Raw genomic sequence first — 22877 nt, 5'->3', positions numbered from 1 at the left:
CAGAAGATTTAGAGCATACACACCAAAACCACTGCTTGTAATGGTGACCAGCACTGTCTCCCAGCCTTCCACTTCCTCTGTGCATACATCTCTACTTTGTCAGTAGACACACAGGAGTGTGCTTCTGTTCTGTGTTTATAGAGTACTCCCATGCCCCAATATCCTGTACCAGCACAAGTAAATAACAACACGAAAACTACAATGGGGTCTGCTACTTTCTCACAGCACCAGCAATTAAATCCTGGGTGAGCTGGCATTGGTAAAACATTTGTCTCTTGATGACAGAATAGAACCTAATTATTTTTTTCTTAGAACACCAGAGGATGGATAAACAGCAGGTAAAATGTCTACAAGAAGCAATCTGAAGAAACATCAGTAAGAGAGTAAGGGCATTGTTGTGAAGTATAAATTTTCGTATTAAAAATTCTTTCCATGTTGTGACATTTAGCTCGTACACATAAAATTTAATTCTGCTCAATTCTCCTAAATTATACAGCTAGTCTCACTAAACATAGTCAAGCTATACGTAAAAATGAAGAGCTAATACATATAGACAAAGTTTTTCAGTACTGGAGCTACTAACCTGTATAGCCCTTTTAATCTGCATGATCAGCACCAACAGATTAATACTGATTCTTTGCAGTTGCCTTCTCTAGCCCCTATCTGAAATCCAGTATGTATTTTCCATGGCCAGAATACAATCAACTGATGAAGAAGTCACAGGAAAGTCCCATTAGGTCCTTCTGGGTTTTCTGAAGGACAGATTTTATCATAGAAATTCTGTTCAGATGACTGAATGGCATCTATTCCCTGATCTCAGCCAAGGCAGAAGCTGACTACTAATTCTGTGCGAGCCTTGCTTCATGATCATTAATTTGACACAGCACTCCTCTGAGTTCTATTCCAGTTGAAAAGTTTTACTAGGGAAGTTTGTGCTCAGTGAAGTGAGGATCATAGTTAATTTTAGATTATTTATACCATATCCATTGAGAAATATATTAATAACATTAGTTTGGTTCCATTCTGCTTTTTTTTTTTTCCTAGAAGAAGATTCTGTTTCATTTTGAGAAGGTTTAATAAAAATTAGACTGACACATTTATACAAGGAGCATTGAATGTCACAGCATCCCTGATTAAACATTTAGGGTGGCATGTCAAATTCTTAGCGAAGTCTAGAATAGCTCCAATTTTCCAGCAGGGATTGGCATATACATAATGTCACCATTTATCACAAAGCTGCTGAGCTACATATTTAATGAAAAAGAAATTTTTTTCTGTGGTCAATCTATGCTGTGTATATTTACATAGTATTTAAATAAAGACTAATTTTTAAGGTGAGCCATAAATTGACTGATTGACAAAAGTGTAAGTCTTGGAGTCCCACGTAGTGTTAAATTTAATGTGCTAATCCTATAAAATCAAGATCTCAGAAATATAAAGACAATTTACCATTTATAGATTCAGGAACTAATGATCAGAATACCTTTCATACATTTTTTTTACTACTATATCAGGCAAAATAGTGACAACCATAGTAGAGGTAGGGTAATTTCTTCCATTCAACCTTTGAGTCACCAATAACCTTCCAAAATTCTCCCTTATGAGCTTGTGTTTGTGTATGGAAAAAAATCAGAAATCAGCTTTCGAAAAAATAGGCAAGGAAAACTAAAAACATTCATGTCCCGTTCTGGGCTCCCCACTTCAAGAAAGATGAGGAGCTACTGGAGAGAGGCCAGCGGAGGGCTACGAGGATGGTGAGGGGACTGGAGCATCTGTCCTACGAGGAGAGGCTGAGGGAGCTGGGCTTGTTCAGACTGAAGAAGAGAAGGCTGAGAGGGGACCTAATACATGCTTACAAATATCTGAAGGGTGAGTGTCAGGAGGATGGGGCCAAACTCTCTTCAGTGGTGCCCAGCGACAGGACAAGGGGCAATGGGCACAAACTGAAGCATAGGAAGTTCCAGCTGAACATGAGGAAGAACTTCTTCCCTCTGAGGGTGATGGAGCACTGGAACAGGCTTCTCTGGAGATTGTGGATTCTCCTTTTCTGGAGATATTCAAGACCTGCCTGGACAATGTCCTGTGCAGCCTGCTGTAGGTGACCCTGCTTCGGCAGGGGGGTTGGACTAGATGACTCACAGAGGTCCCTTCCAACCCCTACCATTCTGTGATTCTGTGATTCTGTAATTCTGTGATTCTATGATATTTTAAAAAAAGATCTTCATAATTTTTAATTGCACAATTGGTGAAGTTATTTGACTGTAAGAATAAGTACTTGGCAGAGAAATATTCATTAATAAATCAAAATACTTCAATTGTTGGATAGCATTTCTGCTTCAAACAAATATTCAGGCAACTCAGGCAGGTAAGGTGTAACTTTTTCACTGTTGTCGTTACTCATTGTCTTTAACAATAGAAGTAGCTCTTTTTGTATAAGCTAAAGATTTGGTGAAGTTTTTCCACTTATCCATTTAGCTACATCACCAAGCGACAAAAATGATCAATCTCCCTTGAGGCAGGGAGAATAAGATTATCTACAGACACTGAGGGCTGTAAAAATGCGTGCTGAAGATACATAGAAGAGTGAAACAATATACTAGCACCTTTCAATAATATATGGACAGTTTTTCTCACTAATGGCACAAATTCCTAATTACCACTTCTCTGATTAATATTTAAAGGTCACTATTGTACATTAAAAATAATATATAACATAACCTTTCAACAACATTGAAGTGCTCGGTTTTCTTATTTGGACCTGCAGGGGGTAGTTTTCTTTTGGGCAGAGTCACGTAAGAAAACAGACACTTGAGTAAATTTGTTGAGCTCAAAGTTACTTTACATTCCTATTCTGCATGTACACTCCTGTTCATACTTGTCATACTTGAGCTTCAAAATACAGTGACTTTTTACTCAAGATTATGCCATCAATGAATAAAATTCCTTAATTTATGGAATTTATAAAAACTGTGCTTTGGAATATATCAGTAGAGTATACAGGCATGTCCTCTTGCATGTATCTTGACAGTTCTGATGCACTCTGTCTTCAGAATTGTGTATCATCCAACTATTTGTTCACCGTTCAATTGCATATTAGTCTCACTTTATTTATGCCTATACCATAAAGATAAGTAAACAATCTCCTTTACATACAGCTTTCTGTCCTTGGTTTTAGTATAGCCAGAGCATATCTAGAGCCATACTATGCCATACTTTTGCCGAGATTATACAAATACACCGAATGAAGCAACAGAATCCTACCTCAGGTTTTCACAAGTTCAGTGGAAGACAGCTGGATGGCAGAGTGCGCCCATTGCATAGACTAGCTGACCTGTAGGAGGAAACACTTCAGGGTCTAAGTTTCCAGCTTGTGTCTGGAAATTCCAAGAGAAGATAGTGTCTCTTCACTTGCTTGAATATTTTGTTAGGAGAACATAGATATTTCTGCTAATGTAGAACTGTCTTAGGCATATTTATCATGAATAAACATCATGGAAGAGTTTTGAACATCTCGTATTTAATTTAGTTTTGGGAATACACTGAAGTGAGCTAGCAAGAGGAGACTTGCATAAATCTAAAGAAGAAATCGAAGTAATATTTGAAGCTCACTTAAAACACTGATCTCTGTCCTGTAGACTTTGTTGGGTTCCAGAGCTGATGTGTTAGCTGTTAAGAAAGGAATTGATCTCAGAAAAGCCTCCCATTCTTTTCTTGTGTATTCCCTTCATTCTGTCACCGTTGTTGCTTTTCTCCTATAGTGCATGCTGTTCGTATCACCGATAAATGCGTGGTGCCATGCCAAGACTCCAGTAAGATACATCTATTCCACTCCTAACCATCTCAAAGGAAGGACTTTTTATTATCATAAAAACTCAAAATAAATTAATGAAAATCTCCTGGAGTTCAAATGGCCTGTTCTGCTTTAAATACATTAGGGCCTATGGGAATGTCTTTATATACTTTGCACACACAGCTTAGGAATGTAGTCTCAATGGACAGAAAAATTTTCCTTCTAAAGGAGTTTCTAGTGTCAGCTGAAGAAACTTTTTAATGGAGTTTGAAATCTGACTGTTCTGTGGAACATTCTCAGGGCTGTGACAAGCAGAATTTGTCCTATGCAAAAGAGAAAATGTCAAATTTTCTTCCACGTAGTGTCACATTGATGCCAGTCTTCACAGAACACTCTGGTCCTTTTGGTTGATGTTTCTGTATCTGGAAAGCTGTAGGTTATGGGTTTCAGGACAGGACTTGAGCAGACATGTTTAGAGTTGACCATCCAAGAAGAAAAGGGAAATAAGGATGAACAACAGTGAAAAAGAACACACAAGTGTTTTGTGAAACTAAGTGGTCAAATAGCTGAAGTAATAAAACTGATCGTCTATTGAGCTGGAAGATACACCCTTTCCTCACTCAGTACCAGAAGTTATTAAAAATATAATTCGGATCACCCCTTTCAAAGAGACTTGTTAATGCTGTTTAGCTTCCTTTCAACAGCAAATGCTAAATCCCCAGATGATGCATTCTGTGTTAATTGTGCAATGCCACAGTGGCTCTGGGTTTGATCTGCAGCTCACCAAAGCAGTTATAACTACCAGTAGCCGTTGGAACACAGAATTAGCAATTACCCCCAGCTGTACACTATACAACTGGCAGTGTTGCCTGAGAACTCTGATGGTGGAGAGCTAACAGCGCGGCTGTCTCTTCTTCTTTCCTATCAGTCTTCCAGAGGTATTCCTAATGGAAAATGAGCAGGGTAGCCCTTCTTGCTTTGTTTCTCATGTAAAAGCAGTTTGACATCTAAGGGAGAAAAAAAGTGGGAACAGAAAAAAATACAAAATCACCCCTGTGTAAATCCACCAAGTTCATTGGCTAGGGATCTGCGCTGCATATACCAATCACATGATATTAATACATGCGTTCCTTTGAGCTGTTGAGGTGTCTCCTGGGAAATGCATCCCAGGTGTTTCACGTTCCCTTTTAGTCTAAGATTTAGGTTGGTAAGGTGTCCAATCTGGTCAGAGTCTCCCCACTTACAGAAGTATTACTGTGTTTCGTGTAAGTCAGATCATCATGGAGCATGAAAGAAGATACAGACTAGTTAGGATTGAGAAATCCCACTGAGAGTGATGGAGCAAAATTCTTAAAGGATGCAGGTTAACTGTGAAGAAAACCCACACACATTTCAACTGGAAATTTTGGTGTTTGTTCAACAATAGACTTGTATAATCAAATTTTCAAGGTTAAAACTTAAGAGCAATATTTACAATTCCCCAAGAAAGGAAAATCTCAAATTTTGACCCACTCTAAAATCACATTTGTAAATTTGATGTTTAATAGATCAAGTTCCTTTCAAGCAAACTGAAAACAGAACTTTTACTTCTTAAGCAATGTTCTACCACCACACCCCAAGAACCTCCACTGTCAAAACTAAAAAGACTCCTATCAGCTGTTTCATCCTGATTTGTAATTTCCCTCTCCACAATTTTATATTACAGTTTGTATGGAGTATTATAGAAGAGTGAGGCTCTCTAGTGCAATATACTAAACAAAGAAATGATAGCTGATGTAGTTGTTCCACCGTATAAATGTTTCCAGTAATTTATCTATCAAAAGTAGGAAGCATGTTTAATTATATTGCTGTGCAGCTGCTGGAGAAATATTTTATCCATCAGAAATGACACACACAATGACGGCCTAGTGAAGTTAAATACTATAAAAAAGAAAATAATTCATAGCAGAAAGTTCACTGGTTTTCACTCTCTCTTTTAAAAAGATTGCAGCAAAAAACCCTAAAATCTATGCTATGAAATGATTAATTTTTCAGCGCTATTAATTCAGTTTACTCTGGCATGAATACTGATGCTTTGCAGAGCACATCATACCTAAGACTAGTCATTTCAAGGGTGAAGATGGGAGCTGTTTCATTTATTAGATTTCTCCTGTTTCTTTCAATATATCTTTTGGTAGGAAGGATCATGTAGGCTTTGTTTCAGATCAGGGCTTTTTACTCTCAGTCTTCATTTACTGATTAAAATCTAGAGATCAACAGCATACTCATTAAATATACTGTAGAATAATTTGTGCCTGAAAGAGTAAAGTAAAAGGAGAAAAAGAAAAAGCAAGCTTTCCTACTGAAAAGGGACATTAGTCATTTCTCTCTGTCATTTTTTTGGCAGCTGATGTTCTATGTCTTGTAATTCATTACATCTAAACCAGCTGAAGCTGTAAGACTAATGTAGCGGGCCAGGGAAAACAAGCAAAATAGGGTCAGAGAATCTGAACCCATGTTACCAGTTCAGTCAGCTTTGTGTCACATCACTTACTCTTCATTTTAGCATGCTAACTTATTAGTATCACTGCTAGTAAGAAATGCTATCTTCTACGTGCTTTCAGAGACCTTTGCTGAGGAAATATAAGAATTGGAAATTTTGGAAACAAAAGGAGTAAGGTGTTTTCTCGAAGCAAGTATTTCTAGAAAGACTTTGTAATAAGAGGATACAATCGAACGACTATTCACATCCCAGGAAGTGAGAAGAGTAGCAATGAAAAACAAACCAGTAATGTGAAGCAAGAGAAGATAAAGGACAAGAGGCAGTTGCTAGTTTAGACATGTGAGGCAAGATCCTTTATTAAGAAACATGTCAAAGGGCCTGAATTTGGTTCTGCAATAGAAATGCAGGCAAAAATCCCAGACCTGAACAGAAAGAGATGTGTGGGAGAAGAAGACATATCAAGGATTCAAATTTTAAATACAAAGGAAGAAAGGACACATTGCCCACAAGGATACAAGCAGAAAAGAGGAGAGGATGGAATTTGATAATAAAATGGAAAGAAGGTATACTGAGCTGCAAAAGAGAATAGAGGGGAGTCAAAATTTACACTGAGTAGATTAGCCAGAGCAAAGAAAACAATGAAGCTCATGAATAAAAAATACTAGTCGTTGATCTGGTCCTACTGTACACCTTTTGTCATCTTTCAAGCAAAACATCAAAACTGCAGCTGTGTTGCTTTCAAATGCAAAAATGTTACCATTGATTTATTGAATTTGCGCTGGCATGTATTGAAAAAGGTACTGCTCAGCCTGTCTTTAAAGCAGTTTAGAGAATAGAAACTGAACATTTTCTATAATAGCAACTAAGGACGGATGTATGCAATAAAATTTTTTATGGAATGATCTCCATTTCACTGGCAGAAAAATAGTACTTAATAAAGATACAGTCATTTCTCCAAAATTACGGAATATTTATCTACAAATCTCAGAATCAAATACAAATATTTCTAGAGCAGTCTTATCATGTATCTCTTTCTGCAATTCATTGATTTTGTTTGGAATGTATTGCCCAGTCTCAAACCTAATACAGAATGAAGGGAAAATTCCCACCTAAAGGTCAAATATCCAAACTAAACAGAAGATTTTTAGAGATAGGAATTAACACCAGACATATTAAAAAAAAAAAAATACTTCTTTTTAGCTGACAAGTACATACTATAAAGAAAACTTGGTCAAATTTAGAGAAAGCTTCAGCAAAGATTTTAAAAAATTGATTAAAATTACCCACAAATTTCTTTTGTACCTGAAGCTATAAACTCACTTATTTGTAAAACCATTAACATGGTTTGGAGGTTTAGGAGTGTTTCTGACTAAATGATTGTGTTTTCTGGGTAATTGTCACTGTATGTTTTTCCAGATTTTTTAAGATATAAAATCCACATACTCCTTTTCATTACTAACCATTAAGATATGAAAATACAGAGCTTCTAACATCCATCTAGTGGCATTAAATTGGAGCAATATGTCAGAAAAACTCTTCTCCTTTAAACAAGATGAAAGAACTAACACAGTATTTTCCAAACAGCTTCCACTTACATTTCTGTTGAAACACCCAGTTCTCTCATGAGATGCATGACTACTCACAGTGACATTAAGTTCAGTACTAGATTCACAGAAATCTGTTCCTAAACTTGAACATTCAAATAAAACTGATCTACATATGTCTAGAGTACAATCTACATAATAATCTATTTCAACCAAAGTTTCCCCTTTTGAAGTAATACGTTAAGACTACTTCTACATAAGGGGTCTGAAACAAGATTCTCTTATTTCACAGGTGTGGAAACTGAATTTGAACCTCTGGAAAATACAGTCTCTATACAGCATGCAATGGGGAATGGCCTAAGCCCATCTAGCCCAATTTACTTTCTTTACCGTTTACTCACATTCTGTCAGACATTCAAACATGCAAACGAAAAAAGAGAATGAGTATGCTTGCTCAGGAGACCAGAATATCCTGTGCATCAATAGAATACAGGGCATTTATGATTTCATCAGTCTCCAAAGATGAGAAGATAACTATTTCTCATTTTAAATGAACACAAAGTAGGGAAAGGGAAGTCTACAGAGGTTTCCTTTGTTTCTGTACCCATATTTCAGCTCCTTGATGTTCAACAGAATGTCACATTGTCTAGTTTTTGGTTGTCCAGGGAAAGTCCTGAGGACCCTTCATTGTAATTTATAGGTTTACCTTAAATAACCGTAGCAAGGTAGCTCTAGAAAGGTCCAAGTTTCTGAGCTTTTCAAAAAAGTTGGTTCTCATACACAGAAAAGGAGATATCTTGTAAATTCGTACTATTTAAATTTAGGCAAGTAAGAAAGGAAGCCTTTGAGTTTGGGGAAACACCTTGGCATTTTCTTACAAATACCAAAAGATGACAGGGTTACTAACAATGCAGATACTTCAAGCTTCAGGAGTCCTGCTAGTCTCCATGGTTATTTACAGTGCAAAAGAAAACCATCTGAAGTAGATAATGAAACGTGGTAAAATTTAATAATGAGCAATAAATTTTTGTGGAGGTTTACAGGCATTTAATAAAAGATATAAATCCTTACTAAATTTTAGAGCATGGTTAAAAAGTAAAAATAAAGAAACTGCACTTCTCTGGAAAGCTGTAAGGGATTTATTTATCAAATGATGAAAAAAATACATTTGATTAGGAAAGAATCTTCCAACAGTATAACAGCATCAGAATATGATTTCTTAAAAGCTGGACTAATACAATCATCAAGGTATTACATTCCTAGCTGCATCTTCTCCCTGGAAGTTAAATCTATAAACATACCTGCTAGACATTTCCTTGAACACTTTGTGTCCTAACAGTCTGTCATCTAACTGACATACTTCTTTACCTTTTATTTGGTGCTACAAAAGCCTCCCAGCTTTCTGTCAATATATCTTTGCACACAAGAATAGTGAAGTTAAGAGTTTTCTTATCTGGCGCATTATGAGCAGATACAGCATAGAGACAGCTCTTTTCTTGAACAGAGAAATCAAAACCATTTTGGTTCATCATGGTTCATTTTGGTGTATATCTATATAACGCTGTGTGTGTATACACTAAAACATGTGTTCTTACATAGGTGTATGCACGTATACACATCTTCACGCAAAGGAACAGTGGAGAACTTAATTGAATGATCAAAGTTTCAAACTAATAAATAAAAGATATGAGCATTTGTGAGATGGGGCCTCCAATAACCCATCTGCTGAGACAGGTATAAAGAAACTTGACTGGCCAATTGTCTTAACAATATTATAAGAACTACATCAAAGAACTGAACTGATGGATAAGGTGCTTTGGAATAAAAAGAAACAATTACAAATGTCATATCAGCAAAGCTCTTTCTAACTGTACCCTACAGAGAATGACAAATGTCTGTTCAGATGAAATTTTTGTAAAAATTATTTTGTGGCTTCATTATGGGCTTTGTTCAAAGCCCATTTATAAACAGTGACAGGTTTTCAGCTCAATTAAGGGGTTTCAGAGCACAGAGTATTTTGCTGAAAGAGAAGAGAAACAAAAAACTCCTCCTTTAACTTCTGTCATTGAATATTAGAACTGTGGAACTGTGAGTATCACCTTTGATGTCTCCTAGTATTTTTTTTCAAGGCAGTGGTTTTAATTATCTATAATTTTGACAAAATAATTTCATTCAAGCTGACATTTTCCATGCAAGATTACTTTAAATAGTTTTGTCTTGATTTTAGCAAAACAAGTTTAGAGAAAGTGTATTGTACCCTAATATTAAAAGAAATTCTTATCAATGATTATTCTCATCAACTATTAATTGGAAAGGCATAGGAATTGTGTGTTTTCAAAGCAGGCCACTAAAATACAGCAGGGAATGTTCTTATAGGAAGCATGAGCTACCCCTGCCTATAGAAGTCTGCCCAAATTATCATCTTTTAAAAACACAGTCTTCATGTTCTTAGAAAAGCCAGCTTCGGTGTAACTGATAAATTATATATATACTAAGAATGCTTCAAACTGAGGCCACCAGGTATTTTCCTGGCAACATCTATAGACCACGCAAGATCCAGGCCTGCTTATTGACAGTCTAAATAGGAGTCTGCCCTCAGTCTCACTTCTTTCCTCTTCCTTCCTTCCCTAGAATAAACATGGGATTATCACACCACCACAAAAATAGTCTCTGAATTAAGCAGCTGAATGAAAGCCCATAGAACTAAACTGTATTCTTTCCTTAGCTACTGAGTTCGTATGTGCTAATGAACAAGCTATTTAAAATGGACTTTTCATGAATAGCTACTAAATATGGACATGTAATGAATGATCACCTGATTTCTGACCTATGATCCTTACATGCAGACGTACTGAACAGTAACATCTGCAAAAGAAGTCAGCAGGAGCTTTGCTTTAAACTACTGTACAATTAAGCTATTTGTAATGCTAAGTAGTCTGGAAAGCAGGCCATGGGTAGCTCAGTTTGTCAACCAAACCGAATGGTAATTTGACCTTAATGTCCATGTATGACAGCATATGACAGTATGTCACCTCATCTTCCAATGTGATCTCCAAACAAACTTTTTAGAAACAAATGAAGCAGGGATGTTTGCCATAGAAAATCAAGGAAAGACATTGTTGGAAATTCCGGAGCTGGAATAGGTTGATATGACACAAATGGCAGTAGAGAAAAGCAGAAATAATTTCAAAAGTTCACCTACTGAATCCAATCCCATTTTAAGCCTTGGAATCTCTTCAGGAAAAGCAAATAAAAAAAAAAATGCCCTGGGCATTTTTATAATGTGAAGATGTATTGAATGGTTAAGAATCTAGACTTTAGTTCCTTCCTGAAGTTCACAACTGATATATGACACATAAATGAGCAAGCAAAAAGACAGAAAAAAATGTCCTAACCCAACTGTCTCCTCTTGGATGGGATTTTGTGGTATATCGAAAGAGAACTGACTTTTATTCTTCTACCTGCTCTCCAGAGCGTAACTGCTGGAAGATCTTTGATCTTTATTTAACTGCTGCTTATTCACCCATATTTTAACACAGTATAAACGACTGAAGTAAATATTGGAATTTTGTTAACTTTTTTACTTTGTTAACTAATCTTGTTTACTGTTAGAAATTAAACATACAGCAATTCAATATGTCCCTTAAAATGACATTTGCATTCCTTCAGTAATGAAAGTGAAATAAATATGTCTTTTTCCTCTGCAGCAATTCTGCTCTGCTTTTAAATCTAGGCTCAGAGAAAGTTTTGTGCATATCTGTCACTACAAATAGCTTTCCTTCTCTTCAAAAGAAAGACGAGTTTATTTAATTTCGTTTCTCCTGTTGCTTTTACCTTCTCTTGCTGCTATACTCATAATTGCTGTCGTGATACCCAAGATCCTTTTCTTCAGGGAGCTGGGAAATACAGACTACCATTAAATGTTCTTTGCTGACTCAATATTACTAAGTTAACTGTAAAGTTACCCACTACTTTTTGCCTGGCAGCTTTTGGAACTGCAAGACTCTGAGCAGGGTCTTGCTCACCGCTTTGAGCTTCAAGGTTCAAAAATCTCCAGACTCAGCATGAAGTTTGGTTAAAACAAACAATTGCTGCCCTTTCTTGTCAACAAATCTAAGCTATTAATTCTGTTCCAAGGCTTTTGACAGAGCAGAGTAATCTAGACTTAAATCAGCAAGAAAATCCCAGATTACTTGAAGTAGATAAAATGCTGCATTTCACAGGAATGGCTAAGGAACACTCTGGTCAAGAAGGATGACAGCATTTCTGTGATGTGTGCAAACCACTACTTTGTGTCCATACTGTGAATTTGCTTTAAAAATGGACTTATAAAAGGAAAATACATAATTGACAAAGCTGCAAGTCAAAATTAACCAGGTCTTTAGCTCAGAACCCAAAGGAGACCTTAATTAGATATTAATTATCAAATAAATGTGAGTATCTCTGATGTATGTTTGTTTGGACACCTACTATTAGGGGTCCCTATCAGTGTTCTAACCTTACAGCTAAATTCAAGAGCATCCCTTTAGAGTCCTTTATTGGCTTCCAGCTATCTACATATTATATTTGAATTCTTAGCTCTAAATGTGAATATCAACAGAGCCGAGTTCTTTGTAAAAATTTTTTGGCCAGTTTTTGTGGTTGTATTTCTTGTTTTCAAGTATGTTTAAGTTGAATAAGTTTGACCCTACATCTTTAGATGTCTTGCAATCTCAGGTACCCACTGCTGCTCCTAATTATTTTGGCTAATATCAATACCTTTTCATTCTGACACCAGACAAAAAAGCTTGGTTCTTTCTATGTCTATGCTAGATAGTCCTAGGCACAGCAAAGTTTCACCTTGCTTTTAGCTTTTCAACAACACTTCTCTGTCTGACATAAAATCTAGCTTCAGACCTAGAACATTGTCAAATTTCAACACAGTAGATATGAACATAAAAATATAAAATTTCACAATCGCTTTTGTGTAGTCAGCTAAAGCATTTCTGCCTGTTACACTCTGAATTTTGCTTATCCAGGATCCAAAGATGTCAGTAGAATGAAGAACTCAGAAGTTATCCTTCTAGGAAGAGTAAGCAATACATGTAAACTATGCATTTAAATAAAAAACTACTTAGATAACTAAAGGTAGAAATGTACCTCTGTATTTATGGTACATATCTAAATAAATGCCTGATTTTCAGCACTCAAAATTGCTATGTGGGAAAAATATGCTTGTACTACTTACGACCCAATACATGTTTGTGAAGTAAATTGAAAGTTTACAAACATTTAATGCAGTATTTTTTTCCTAAAGGTATCAAGAAATATCCTTCAATTTTCTCAAAAGACATATTTAGGAACAGATTAGACAAGAACTTGCTAGTATTGTGGGTGGGGGTAAAAGACCTTTCAGAGTCTCTAACACACAATTTTTTTGTTTCTGATTTTAAGTAAATATTAGACTGAAACTTTAGCCTTTTTTTCATCTTCAGGACAGTTACGGTATTGTAATGAAGCAATTACCTCAGACAGTGCTTGAACAGAAACCTTCTTATGGTATGTGTAACATCGTGGACAGGCATACCAGATGCCCATGTTAGGCTGGTAACTTGTATTCTATTGCACCGAAAATTAAAAGAAGAAAAAGCGCAGCTGAATAGAGAAAAAAATAGGATAGTTTCTCTTAGACTTAGGTGAGATGTTATGAAGAAACAATCAAGCTAGAACTTATTTGAACTTCTCTGTCTAAATCAATACTGGAATAGTCTGTCTTTGCACTGATAAGACAGGAAGATTCAGCCTTTCTATTGGGCTCAAGGCAGAAGTCACAGGTTGAAGTGTAATCAAAAATTATCTCCTGGCTCTTTTTTTTTTTTTTTTGCCTCCTAGAGATGAAGTTTCAATCGATGGTCTCAGAGCTTCAGATTATCTGTCAGACAGAGAAAAGCTGTCTCAAGCAGTGAGGACTTCTAATCAAATATCGACAGATGAGATGTTCTGGGTGATAAAAATAGATTTAAAATCCGAAGTGACATCTTTTGATTAGAATCGTAACCTAACTGTTAAAGTCATGATGTAAGATAAATGATATAGCCTAAACCTTCCAATCAATTTATTACTTTTCCTAAATATAATGAATACAACTTTCCTACGTAAGCCAAGGTCAAACCCCCACAAATTAACCTAAAGAGCTTCATATTTTCCTCTAGATTGATAAAAAGACATCTGTTCACGATAAAAACAACTTCTACTTGATTTGAAAAAGTTACAAGATTGAAAGAAATAGATAGAGAAAAAGGAAATACTGGTAGAAAAGCTCATACTCTACAACATTTAACTAGTATAACATTCTAACTGAACCCATGGTAATAGCATAGTAATTAACAACTCACTTAAAGAGATTCTTTATGACTAGAAAATATTGATCAGCTTCAAAACTCAGTTAAAACTTTACTTAATGCAGCTGTCCACAGAATTATGTTAGGTAGCAGAGAAGCAATCGCAACTTAAACCAGAAAAAATCTGCCACCAGCTAACCACTGAAAAATTCAACAGAAATGAAAAGAATTCTATCTACTCAGAATTAAATAGCTTTATTATAAATCCAGCTTGAACTGATGGGCACACAGTTCGTGGGTCCTAGCATAAGCCTACTAACAGATGCTATTGGTGGAGCAAAAAAGGGAGCAACATGTCTTCAGATAGACCCCCCCCCTTTATAACTTTGGTATTGAACCAAAAGGGTTTAAAATAGTGTAAAAAAATTACCCTTAACATAGAAATTATTGTCTTGAAGCTGCTTGCTGTAACAGCATTTAAGCCTGTGCATTGTTCTATTTCCTAAAAGCATACACAGGACACTTTAAATGTTAAAAAAAGAGGAAAAGATAAGGCAAAAAAAATCATATACATAATTGTTCTCATATTTGGCTTTGGGTTCCTGAAGACCACTGCTACTATCAAAGAGGAGTTCAGAAAATCTGCTGTAGTGTGGGAATCAAGGAGAGTCCGAGAGGAAAGAAGTCAGGCTATCATTATTGTACAGATGCATCTCATATCTGCACACAGTGTTTCAGCCCAGGAAACATCCTTCCCAGCAGGACGATGACAAGCAGTCATTGTCTAAATGACGTAACATCATCCAAAGTTAACATGAAGTGGCATACCAGAAAAGGAGTGAATGTTGAAGAAAGGAGGTAGTTTATGCCTGGAGTGGAGACACGGTTGACTGTGTGGTGTGGAGAGCCCAAACAGTGTAACAAGTAGAGGATTTATGATAGACAAGCAGTAACGACAACCACTTAGGAGGTGTATGACACAACCTACATCCCACAATATCTTGCTTGCTGTTTGATGTACATCTCAAATACTGGTATTCTGGGAAACTGAGAAACGCATAGACTTTTGTGACTGAGTTTATTAGTATTGCCAGAAGAAAGGAGAGTAACAAAAAGGAATTTCAGGGTCAGGCAAATGGAGGAGGAAACTGTGCTCTGGAATCATGGGACTAAAGTCAATGTAGATCAGTGTCTTCAGGCCATACTTACCTGGCCAATACTAACAATAAAACCCAGCTATGATGCAGTAGAGCTGTTACAAAACATTTTGGTTTTATAGGCTGCATGTATTACAGAACACATGGAAAATAAAGTTGAACTTTCTTTTGGCTTGACGAAGTATTTGCAAAATACTGCAGTCATGTAATCTAATTCACCAGAGAAAATTCAACAGTAGACTAACTTTTCTTTAAGCTGTTAAAATGGTAAGCAAAATACACATCTAGATTTTCATGCAACAATGTGTTAACTCAAACACAGTATCTGTTAATCTAGCATCTGATAGAATAAATTTGACCTTTCAATTCAATAAAAAAAATGTTTTTGGTATAAATATTGTGCAAGCAATCAACAAATTTAACTTTCCAAGCAATTATTAGATAGTTTAAATTGAATGTATATGCTCAATGCATGTGTATAAAAATATATTAAAAATTGAGGTCACAACTATATAAGCAATAATTTAAATGAAAGATTCTTTCATTTATTAAAGTAGAATCAAAAGAATATAATGAAAATCATCAAAGTTAAAATAACAATAATAATAACAACTACAATAAGTCTATTATGGGACACTAGGGCAGTACCAGCATTTAACAATCCCCAGGAGAAATACATTCTCCTCGCCAGCCTCCTTACAACACCCAGATAAAACCTTATCGAGATAAAGAAAGCTTTCTAACACCAGCACAGAAGAAAATTCCCTATATTTTCAGTATCATTCTTCAAGAAGAAATTTTTTTAGGAGTATCAAAATAGTTCTGGAAAGGCAAGACTTGCAATTTAGTGCATATCCAAAATTTAACTAAACAATTTGGCCTGCGATTTCTCCCTTGCAATACTCATGTCGATTTGCCTGTTCACAGTTTTTGTTGTTACAAGACCCTCATGCTCATTATAAGCAAAAAATACCCATGAATTAAATCTCACAGCACCCATATTAAGCAGAAAACAGACATCCAGTTTACAGATAGGGAATTACCTGAGCTCACCAAAGTCAAATCAAGGTCATACGTAGTCAGCTGTAGAACTGACACTGAATTCAAGATTAATCTCAAACTACAATAAAGATCAAGTTAAATTGAGAGGAGACAAATTTTTGTTCGGTCTCCGGATTCATAGTTCTGGGCACTAACTTCTAGCTACAATGTTTTTGAATTAACAATGGCTTGATCTCTTTTTTTTCTTTTTCCCCTTGGATTTTTGATTGCCAACACTGCTCAGTTTGAGAAATAAACAAGTGACTAGAAAGGAATTAAGAGAAAAAGTTAGTAATACAGGGGTTAAACTGCTCTGATTCTTATCAGAGAAATTCTACAGTGTGGTTGCTCTGACAACTGCATCCATTGCACAGAGATTTATTTCACTAGATTTCATCTGTGTCACACCCAGATTTATTCTGTGATTATTCCAAAGTGTAAACTATTTTAGATTAAGAGCAAGTGATGCAGAGGCCTGTCACTTGGATCACTTTTTTTCTATCCAGGGTTCAAAGGACCAGCATTACAGAAACAAATATTTTAAACATTTAAACATTTAATATTATATGTTTTTTAAATCTTTTTTCATCCAGTGAAGAAACACACTAATTTTTACACTTCTGTTATGCATGTATGACATCATGTGGGTATGCAAAGGTATTTCTGCAAATCTCTCTTCTGTTTTTTTTCTATGTAGTCTACAGCCAGTAAAGAAATAAAGATCAAGTTATGGCAGAAAAAAGGGGGTAGATTTTTTTTTAAAAATGTACTTAAAACATGCACTGTAAACATCTATTTGCTTTTTCTTGCATGAAACATTTAGGCAGACATACAGTGAAAATTTGCTTTCTAATTTATTTGTTCTGATAAAGATTCTCACTAAGCATCCATAGGTTATATCTCCCCTACAATACCTTTTCAGGAAGTGTAGCACCATGCAAAATCTTGATGAAAGTCATGTGGATAATTTCTACGTTCTTTCAAGCTGTCTTTCTTTTTCAGACCAATTATCCCCAAAGAATTTCATTGATCAGTAGATACCTGCTCTGGCTCTCTGTACAAAGCAATGAACTGTCAAAGAAACTGCATAATTACTACTTCCTGATCTTAGTGCTAATATTTGGTAGATCCAGTTTTGGTGGTTTTCCTTTAATGCATTACATTTACAGCCTAAGGTACACCATTCCTAAAATAAGATATCATATAAGCAGAAATGTGTTTATTTTCACCTGAAAGGTGTTTTTTTTTTTGATATACATTCAAATTCCAAAGATGTTTCTACCACTGACATCAATTCACTCAACAGTTTGGATATTATACTTAGAATTTGTTTCTATTAATAGATATTAGCAATCACATTTCTCCAGCATTATTTTGTATTTCTTCCCAAAATATGTATGCTATCTCTTTATTTAGCAGAGCATATTTACTAAGGCTTGTATCCCCAGGTAAGTACTAACAATGTGAATTCCTCTGCTGAGTAGAAATTGTCGATACATTGAGCAAAACTAAGAATTAGATTTTATGTATGGAAAGCTTTGTAAGGTTTTAAATGATAAGCACAGTTTTGAATACTCTTTAGTAACAACCCCACACAGACAGGCTTATTTAGTCCCAAAACAACACTGTATTCACTGTATCCCAGCCTCACTTTATTACCAAACTGTGCAAACCAGTAAGCTCCAGCATTTTATTACACTGACTTGCATGATACACTTTGGCTTCTCAGCACACAGGGTACACACGTGATTGACAGCCAAGTCTGACACTTATCCTAACACTAGATGGCTATCCTTTGCTTATTGACATTATCTGTATCCTCACCAGTGGGTTTCAGCTTGAAGGCAGTGCTTAGACACTTGCTCGCATTCCCGTTTAAATAGCGAGCACACTGAAACTCCGCCCCTTTGTGTGGACAGTGAGGTTGGGTTGAGTTTCAATTCTAGTAAAGTGTCCAGTTGATTGTGTGGTGAAAACATGTCACTAAACATCAGTATCAATTTGAAAGCCATTTGCAAACACTATCTGATTTTTTCTCACTGCAGCTAAAGGAACAGTAGCTGTTTTAACCTGGGTACTGACAGATAGCAGGGTGGAGTAAGGTAAATAAACAGAAGTATGTTTTTAGCTTACTTTTAAAACCAAGCCAGACAAACCAAACTTTTCACACCCTCACTTCTTCCAACCCCCAAAAATTCAGTTGTTATTTAAATTGACATAGATAAATAGTACAAAAGATTGCAAAGACATTTACTTAATTAAAAACGAGGCTTACTGTGTAAACAAGGCTTCAATTCAGCTGAAATGAATCCCAACCAATTAGATTTGGTGTATTTCCTGTTTACATAAAGTCCTGTATGCATCTGAAAAGCTCCTTACTTATGATCACTGCGTATGACATATTAGCTGATATAGCTATTTGCCACATTATTTCAAAAAATGTTAAGCAGAACACTCCATTAGCTATTACAAAATGATCTGTTAAGGCAAAAAAATGGTGCCGTATGAATGATGACCATAACTTCCAAGAAGACTTGGAGATTATTATTAGTCCTGCTGGTCAACACAAATGATATATCTTTGCTGTCAGTTTAACAATTTCTGCTACACAGTGTTATTTTTTGTGTCGTCTTCACAGGGAACTCTTTTGCAGGCAACGACAAACATCTGAATGGTGACACAGGCATGGTTTAAACTTTCACCAGTTAATACAGTTCTTGAACTAGGTTTTTCCTTGTGTAAGCAAAGCTACACAACGGTACTACACTTCTATGAGCAATTTAGATTCTTTTTCTTACACTAGCAACAAAATTGTTTATTCTTTTTTCTTCCTTTTTTCTTAAGAGTAATATTAAGGTGACAGAAGTCAAAAGTAAGTTCAACAAAGACAATAACAAAATGAAGTTGTCCCATTGTTGCTTAACATTTTGAAATGCCACTATTACAAATACAGCATGTGTCAAAACACCAGGGTATCCAGAGCTCTGATTGGCTTACAATGATTTATTATAAGCAACAATTCTGTATTCCTAGCAGTTGCTGGGGCAAGGCTGTGCTTGAGGCCTGTGCACATACATATTGGAATTAATGGAGCAGCATCTCATGCTGCTGTGAACAGCTGGGGGTGCTTATCTTGTTTTTCTCCATAGAATTTTTGGATTTCATTGGTTTCTGGCAATTATGGAATGCAATAAAAGAGAAAATGGAAAATGAAGAGAAATGGAGCTACGTAAAGCAGAAATATCTAGAGCTAGGTCAAAAAATATGCCCTCTGATAATGTAGATAATTTTTTTTTTTAGATTTTACGCTGTTTTACCTGTTCTCTCCCCCTCCAAAATGCTTTATTTGATGTCAGTAAAAGTAAAGATAGCTGTGGGCATGTCTGCAAAATACACCGGGCAGCATCGTACAGACCTTCAACATCTTGCTGATTAAGTCCGCCTCAAAACCAGAAGGAAAACCAAAAAGGCCTTTTAGCTGGGACACTACGTTGCTATTATGATCCTATAGTTTCTAGGCCTGTGCTGTTATTGCCTCCAGGGCTCTTCAAAAATGGCACTGCACTAGGCTGTGAGGATATGCCACCTCCAGTTTGCACCTCCTCTGGAATCTCCTCCTAAAACCACAGTTGTACTTAAAATGTACTCTCAACAGAAATTTATTTGTGATAGTTACTGTGCACGGCTCTACAGCTCCAGCATAGTCTTAGGCAAACCTGTATCTTCTCAGTTTTTAAGTTCTTAGCAAAATAAAATAAAATAAAAAAGGAGCAGTAAATGTGAAACAGTGTGCTTGAGAACGGATTTTATTAGCACTGCATCCGATTGCTGAAGAGCATGCAAAGGGTCCTGAGCTGCTGTTGGGGAGTGTTCATCAGGATGAGAGGGGCAAAGATGGGTATTTCAGCAGCTGAAGAGAGGCTGAAGGGCAGCTGCAGAAACTGGAACGTATGCGATGCTTCATGCAGAGATTGCGGGTTCTGCAGCTGCTTAATTCCCTATGGAACGTCCTTTTTCTCATGAATATTCCTTTATTCACTGTATCTCCTCCAAAGGGGCTGGCAACGCCACAGCACAGGATCCTGTCTAGTACTCTTCAGGGTCTAACATGCTATTGCTTTTTAAGTCAGATAAATCTCTGAAATGATTGCTTGTTGCTGGGGCATGTTTTGATTGCTCTCCTGTCTTCCTTAGGCTATTCAAATGAAGGCAGCAGCTGCATTTTGCCATTCACAGTCATTTATGCCTAAAGGTTCATGTTTCCTGTCAAAAGCTGGAACCAGTGATTGTATATGATTTTTGTTCTTTAGTTTAATCGTACATCACCGATATGTTTTCATAGCATTTTCCATCTAGTAATGGCTTTATTGATCCATTCTTCAGTCTTTCATCTCTCCATGTGTCTAAGCACATTGTAACAAACTTCAGCTGATCATTTTGTACCTTAAATTGCACATAAATATATATTATAGAGCTATTCAATAATCACTCAATATCAACAGACTTACTATACAAGGGCCCAGACAGAGCCAGGCATCCTTAACTGTCACTGGAAAAAATCACAGCAAAAAAGGAACAGAACTAGGTTGCTACCATCTGCTTCATCTGTTTCCTATTGCAGAACCAAAAAGGAAAAGAAAAGAAAGAAATGAAAAAAGAATTAAGAAAATGTGATAGAAAAATAAGCCTATGACCACAACAGCAAACAGTAAAACATCTCCGTTTTTTCTTAATGAGAATATTAATTCATGTACAGTGATTTTAACCTTTAAATTTATTATTTCAAAACATACTGTATAACAACCAGGAAATTTATGCTCGCACATTCCAGACATCTCATCAAGATAAATTGTAATATCTAAATATACTTACTTTCATCTTATATACTGTCTTCTTTTTCTCTGATGGCTTTCCAAAGAATCAAAAATAATTGTGTTGAAATAAAAGCTTCTTCTTCCACATCCACACTTTCAGTTTCTATCACATTCTACTGCTACACAGCCCACAGTGCTGGATTTCTAATATTGCTAATACCACTTCCATAGCAACACACTAAGATATCATAAAATTGGCATTATGGCTTTATTCCTAGATTAGGTCTAAGGAGGAGCTGATTTCAAAAGGCAGCTCTTATTAAAACATACATATACATAATAATCAGAAGTAATTGCCAGTGGGATACAGATAACGGCTTTCAGAGTACTGTAAATCAGTCTCACAAAAAAGTTGTCCCGTTTCAAATCTGGCCAAGAACAAAGAGCTGGTTTTGTTAGTGATGTTTGGAACATATTTCCCTCGCCGTCCTTAAAGAGTGTAGCATATAATCACAGGTATTCAGTTTCTGAGAAAGATAACATTACTTGTGGTTTTCACATGCTGGACTGAGTCTATTACACCGGATTCAACGCAGTGTAAAGTGAGGGCAAAATTCGGGTCCATCTTTTGAGTTGAAAATACTAAGGATCCACAAAGAACAGAATGAATGAATGAATGAATGAATGAGCAGGAATCCAACTTCAAAAACTGGCAAGATAATTTTATCAATAAATCTCTTGACTTTTAAGCACAAAATGTAATACATTAAGTACAACACATGTCATTTTGGTCAGCTTTCTGGCATATCTTATGATATATAATGACTAAGGGCAAATGGGCTCCACTAGTTACTTCCTGGCTGGAATCCTAAGTAAAATTGTAAAAGAAGGACAATGCAAGCAACCATATACAGGCTGTACTGACACATGCTTTGCTAATGGCTGAATATCTCAGAAATAAAAGATGTTATTTTAAGACTAACTAAATCTACATTAGTTTTACTCTGTACTCTTTTCATTGGCAATTGTCATGATCACAGAGGAAAATATTTCTGCTCTATTGGATTCAACACAGGCTTTCGTTTGGGTTCCTCAAGAAAAGAGAATGTCCAGATCTCTTGATTATGAAGTTGTGCATTCCAGAAGGTTCCACTTCCAGGTCTAAATTAAAAGAGAAAGTCCTGCAAGGATGAATTCGAGGTCAAAAACCAGAAAAAAGAATGAGCAGCTTTCCACAGAGAATACTTCGGGATCTGTGCTAGTACCTGCTTTGTTCAATAGATTCACAACTTGTCTGGGAAAGGGAAGAAAGTTCCACAATGTAAGGTTATTTGGAATAGTGAGGATAGGAGACATCTGTGAACAGTTTCGGGGCAGGGAAATGACTGAGCAATTGTACCATAAAATGGCAGATAAATAAATGGCAGATTAGGTCTAGCAAGATAGATATACAGTGATCCATATGGAAAAAAGAATCTGAATTTCACATACAAAACAACAGACTATGCTTTCTCAGGAGTGGTGTCTTGGGATTTTCACTACATCAGCTCAAAGCTCAGTAGCAGTGAAATAATAAGAATTGAATGCAAGAAAGAATAAAGAAAAGAACAAAATAGAAAACATTGTCATACTGTCATTGCAATGTATGATGCACCAGTGTCTTGAATATTGTATGCAGTCAGACTACAGCTCAGTAAGTTTATGGAAGAACCAGAAAAAGTCCAGAGAA

The 22877-nt window shown here is 36.1% G+C and overlaps 1 protein-coding gene across 4 annotated transcripts in view; it reads right to left on the bottom strand.

Moving 5' to 3' along the window:
- The window catches only part of GALNTL6 (polypeptide N-acetylgalactosaminyltransferase like 6), a 635741-nt gene extending 614227 nt beyond the window's left edge, over positions 1-21514 (bottom strand). For 3 of the 4 annotated variants that reach the window (XM_075421729.1, XM_075421730.1, XM_075421727.1), the window contains exon 1: positions 21207-21514. The gene's annotated coding sequence lies outside the window, so the exon portion shown is untranslated. Of the gene's footprint in view, positions 1-20842; positions 20947-21206 lie in introns of all 4 variants that reach the window. The other variant, XM_075421728.1, reaches the window with a different exon arrangement.
- Between the last annotated feature and the right edge of the window lie 1363 nt (positions 21515-22877).

The sequence above is a fragment of the Opisthocomus hoazin genome, chromosome 5, assembly GCF_030867145.1.
Source record: "Opisthocomus hoazin isolate bOpiHoa1 chromosome 5, bOpiHoa1.hap1, whole genome shotgun sequence".
In the NCBI taxonomy this organism is placed as follows: Eukaryota; Metazoa; Chordata; class Aves; order Opisthocomiformes; family Opisthocomidae; genus Opisthocomus; species Opisthocomus hoazin.
This window is presented reverse-complemented; position numbering and strand designations above follow the sequence as displayed.